Source organism: Rhinopithecus bieti, unplaced genomic scaffold (genome assembly GCF_001698545.2).
Source record: "Rhinopithecus bieti isolate Rb0 unplaced genomic scaffold, ASM169854v2 scaffold_65646, whole genome shotgun sequence".
In the NCBI taxonomy this organism is placed as follows: domain Eukaryota; kingdom Metazoa; phylum Chordata; class Mammalia; order Primates; family Cercopithecidae; genus Rhinopithecus; species Rhinopithecus bieti.
In genome coordinates this window covers 64,740-70,028 of record NW_016825020.1, presented here as the reverse complement: position 1 = coordinate 70,028, position 5,289 = coordinate 64,740, and the positions used below count along the sequence as shown (strand labels likewise).

General features: G+C 43.3%; 1 protein-coding gene across 8 annotated transcripts in view; it reads right to left on the bottom strand.

The window, feature by feature from the left end:
* STAU1 (staufen double-stranded RNA binding protein 1) overlaps positions 1-5,289 on the bottom strand; it is a 66,662-nt gene that overhangs the window by 49,136 nt on the left and 12,237 nt on the right. For 3 of the 8 annotated variants that reach the window (XM_017862766.1, XM_017862763.1, XM_017862764.1), the window contains one exon: positions 823-883. The exons of the other annotated variants lie outside the window; for them this stretch is intronic. The gene's annotated coding sequence lies outside the window, so the exon portion shown is untranslated. Of the gene's footprint in view, positions 1-822; positions 884-5,289 lie in introns of those variants that run through there. 8 annotated transcript variants of the gene reach the window in all.

The following is a 5,289-nucleotide window of genomic DNA, read 5'->3' as shown; positions in this document are numbered from 1 at the left end:
TTTTTTTTTTTTTTTTTGAGACGGAGTCTCGCTCTGTCCCCAGGCTGGAGTGCAGTGGCACGATCTCGGCTCACTGCAAGCTCCGCCTCCCGGGTTCACGCCATTCTCCTGCCTCAGCCTCCTGAGTAGCTGGGACTACAGGCGCCCGCCACCGCGCCCGGCTAATTTTTTTTTTTGTATTTTAGTAGAGACGGGGTTTCACCGTGGTCTCAATCTCCTGACCTTGTAATCTGCCCGCCTCGGCCTCCCAAAGTGCTGGGATTACAGGCGTGAGCCACCGCGCCCAGCCGAGGATTTGTATTTTTAACAAGTTCCCAAAGTAATTCTGATGCACCCCAAAGATTTAAGATTCATTACTTCGGAATTTAACAAATCAACTGAAGCGGCCCGGCGTGGTGGCTCACACCTGTAATCCTAGCACGTTGGGAGGCCGAGGCGGGCAGATAACCTGAGGTCAGGAGTTCGAGACTCGCCTGGCCAACATGGGGAGACCCTGCCTCTACTAAAAATACAAAAATTAGCCAGGTGTGGTAGCACATGTCTGTAATCCCAGGTACTCAGGAGGCTGAGGCAAGAGAATCACTTGAACCCTGGAGGTGGAGGTTGCAGTGAGCCGAGAACACACTACAGCACTCAAGCCTGGGTGACAGAGTAAGGCTCCGTCTCAAAAAAAAATAATAATAATTAATTGAAGCTTTTACTTTTCTGATGTTATCGCTGAATATCACTTTATCTCACTTACAAACAATTTACAAGAGAAACCTGGATTTCAGTATGTCTAGGTCATTTAAGTTTGGTGCCTTAAGGGGTGGGGCAACTTGCCTTCATAGCTGATTTTTCTTGTAGGTCTTACTTTTAGGATTCCCTCAGTGCACAGCTTCCACTAAAGGAAAAAACATAAAGAATCCTTTATTGGCCAGGTGCAGTGGCTCATGCCTGTAATCCTAGCACTCTGGGAGGCCAAGTCAGGCAGATCACTTGAGGTCAGGAGTTCGAGACCAGCCTGGCCTAAATGGTGAAACCCCATCTCTACTAAAAATGCAAAAATTAGCCAGGTATGGTGGCATGCGCCTGTAATTCCAGCTACTTGGGTAGCTGAGGCAGGAGAATCACTTGAACCCAGGAGGCAGAGGTGGCAGTGAGCCAAGATTGCGCCAGTGCACTCCAGTATGGGCAACAGAGTAAGACTCCATCTCAAAAAAAAAAAAAAGCCAGGCGCGGTGGCTCGTGCCTGTAATCCCAGCAGATCGCGCCACTACACTCCAGCCTGGGCCACAGAATGAGACTCCATCTCAAAAATAAATAAATAAATAAATAAATAAATAATCCTTTACCCCCTCCCCCCTCCGACACTTGACACATCAGGACATCAGGGATCTCCTTTATATATTCTGCAGTTCACCGGGCTAGTCATTTAAGTACAAACAACAGCATGACCTCAAAACCCTGGCAGGCAGGAAGGTCAAATGGCAGAAGCCTGCAACGCAGTACAATCCCTGGGTCATCTTGGTGATTGTCTCATGGATAAATGCTGAAGGGGAAAATGCTAAAAAAAAAAAAACACACACACACACACACACACAAAATTATTCTCACGAACAGTCTTGCCTTTCTCTAGGACTTTCCCCATCCGGCGCTAGCTGCCACTCTGCTGCATGCTGTTGGTAGCGAGGTTAGAATCTTGGTTTTGACAGAACTAAAAGTACACATCTCTTGATTTTTCAAATAATCTAAATCACCCAAGAGAACTTCTCCTCTTTGAACAACTTGTGGGTAAAAAAATACGCGGTTAGAGATGAACACACAGCCAAACTACCTAAATTATTAAAAGTTAAAGTAAGAAAGTGCATGAGCCAAAATATAATAAAAGTTAATAAAGGGAATCCCAAAGTTAAGGTCTGCAAAAAAATCCTGTAAATACAACAGTTACAGAAAAACTACTTACGGCCTTCTATTTCTATTTTAATTAATTGATTTTTTGATAAAGGGTCTCACTCTGTCACCCAGACTGGAATGCAGTGGTGCCATCTCAGCTCATTACAGCCCCCGCCCCCCAGGTTCAGGTGATTCTCCTGCCTCAGCCTCCTGAGTAGCTGGGACTACAGGTGTGCACCACCACATCCAGTTAATTTTTTTATTTCTTGGTAGATACAAGGTTTCACCATGTTGGCCAGTCTGGTCTCAAACTCCTGACGTCAAGTGATCTGCTGGCCTTGGCCTTCTAAACTGCTGTGAATACAGACATGAGCCACTGCTCCCAGGCCCTAATTGCCTAAATGTGTCTATAAAGACACATTTCAAATAGAAATATGCTTTAAAACAACATTTTTTAAGCTAGTTTTGTGTGAGTGGGAAATATTTGTTTTTCTTAAATGTTTAATCCTGCCTCAGCTACCCAAGTAGCCAGAATTACAGCTACCATTTCTCAAGCATTTACTAGGTGGCAGGCATTGTGCTCCACACGTTAACATATATGCTCTCATTTAATTCTCACAATAAATCTATTTGGTGGGTATTATTATCCCTATTTTACAGATGAGGAAACAACAACAACAAAGTAGTAACTTGCACAAGATCACACACCTAGTAACACGCTGAGATTCAAACCCAGATCTGTCTGACTTCAAAGGCAACTCAACCGTGTTATGCTATGGTAACTATTCATGTTTGTGCCTGATGCTACTTTCAATCAAATGAAAAGAAACACGACTTATTCAAGGCTTGAGGTTTGTATGTGAAGGAAAATGAGGCATAATGAGATAAATAGCTCATCCTTAATTATATTATCTTTGCTGCAAGGTTATGATCAGAAACAGCGTTAATTCCTTATCTCTCATACTATATCATCTCATGCTACAGCTGCAAAAGACAACTCCGTATCTCCGTGTCCTTAGATGGTTGGGAAAAAAGATAACTACAGATATGCAATAATAAAGTTCCAGAATGTGCTGTTAATACAGATAACAAACAAGTTTCAAAGACTGAATTCTTTTTTTTCCCTTCTTTCCACATGTTCTAAAAAGACTGAATTCTTGAATATTGATTAGCAATTTTAAAATTATAGTCAGACTTTCATTCTCTAAGATAAGGGGAATGACAAGGATAACTGAAACCGGAGACAATACAAAATACTCACTTTGAGACTACATGGTGAAACCCCGTCTCTACTACAACGCAAAATTAGCCAGGCAATTGCATCTTCAAACCTTTTGCCTGGATTGCTAACAAGTGAAAGAACTGATTTCCCATCACCTCTTCTCCCTGCCCTAAGGTCCTTGTGCAAACAAGCAGGAGAGGAGCCAGACGTAGGCAGCAGACAAGAGGTGGCCCAGAGCTGGAAAACTTACGGGCAATCAATCACAGGTGCTTGAGAACTGTCTCTGTTCAGAATCCCAAACAACTATACACTATTTGGAGTTTTAAAAGCAAAATATGGCCAGGCAGGGTAGCTAACACCTGTAATCCCAGCATTGGGGAGGCCAAGGCAGGCAGATTGTTTGAGTCCAGCAACTCAAAACAAGCCTGGGCAACACAGTGAGACTTTACCTCCACAAAGAATTAAAAAAAAAACTAGCTGGGCATGGTGGCATGCCCCAGCTACTCAAGAGGCCAAGGTCAGAGGATTGCTTAAGCCTGGGAGGTCGAGGCTGCAGTGAGACATGATCACACCACGTTGCACTCCAGCCTAGGCGGCAAAGAAAGACTCTAAAAAAAATAAAATAAAACCCAAATATTCCAAAAGAAGCACAGATTTTCTTTGACCCATTGGCAAGGATGAAAAAAGAAGAAACTTCAAAAATCTATAATCTTGTCTAAGTATAGTTTTTGTTTAAGACAACCTCATCAGTTTGAAAATTCGTATTTTGAATCACAGCACCCCTTTCAGGAGTATAAAAAAAACAGAAAACATTCCAGGTGGGTTATAAATGCACTAGCAGTATGGATGATATTTACCTTACAGTGGTGAGCTGGACCTTGCTCACACAAAAGCTTATACTCAAGCTGGATCTTGCTGAAACAAACTCAATCATTCACAAGACATAGCTGGGATTTTTTTCTATGGGGTTTGCCACACGAGAAGGAAGTGAAAAATAATATAAGAGCATTGAAGTCACCTAGCAGTATGTAAGACTACTATTCTCCCAGGGATATGAAAATAGAGGAAAAACAAACGGAAGGCCTACAAATGTAGGCAGCCATGATACAAAACTGCAAACCATTCCAGGAGTACATTCCCAGAGAAGACACAACTGGGGTCTTTTCTGAACCAGATGAAGCCAGGTAATCTAGGAGAGGGTGTGTCTTCAAAAGAGTGAAGTCAGGGGAATAACTAACCCATAGTGGGCAAGCAAGATCTGAAATCAGATGAAGCACTGCTACTAAAACCAACTGGAATACAAGGTCTTCTGAGCACAGACTGGTTTCTGAAACAGTTGCCAGCTGTACCCTGCCCATTGTTTCGCTAAACTCAACATACCACTACCATCTCTCAAACAACGGTTGTCATCTTCCATACAGTGAAACTCTCCTTCCTGGGCATCCTCTAGTCTTTTGTCCAAAGGCTGCCATCCTCAGACCTTATCTATTTCTAACAATTATATAAGTAAAACAAAACGATGTTGGTGGGCAGGAGTTTTACAAAGTCAATAGGATTTGGACACCAGAACTCATTAGAAGAAAAAGCAATAAATCCCAGAAGACTGAAACAGTCTGTGCCTTTTCCTTTTCAGAGAGTCTCACATGACAAATGTGGGGAAAACAGCATCTCTACAGGAGTATGAAAAATCAAGAATGTTATCTGGTGAACCAGTCCCAGGAACTGTGGGGGTGGCGTGGAAGATACCATGCAGCTGAGTGGGAGAAGCAAACACTCTAAGAACAGATTTATAAAGTAAAGGAAATGAGAAGACAAAGGAGGAAATTGAGAGGAAATAGGCATAAGGAAGGGGAAGAAAAGACTCTGTTATAAGGTGACTCTGGTATAGAAATACCCACACTGGGCTGGGTGTGGTGGCTAATGCCTGTAATCCCAGGACTTTGGGAGGCCATGGCGGGTGGATCACGAGGTCAAGAGATCGAGACCATCCTGGCCAACATGGTGAAACCCCGTCACTACTAAAAATACAAAAATTAGCCGGGTGTGGTGGCATGGGCCTATAGCCCCAGCTACTAGGGAGGCTGAGGCAGGAGAATCATTTGAACCCAGGAGAAGGAAGTTGCAGTGAGCCAAGATCGTGCCACTGCACTCCAGGATGGTGACAGAGCGAGATTCCATCTCAAAAAAAAAAA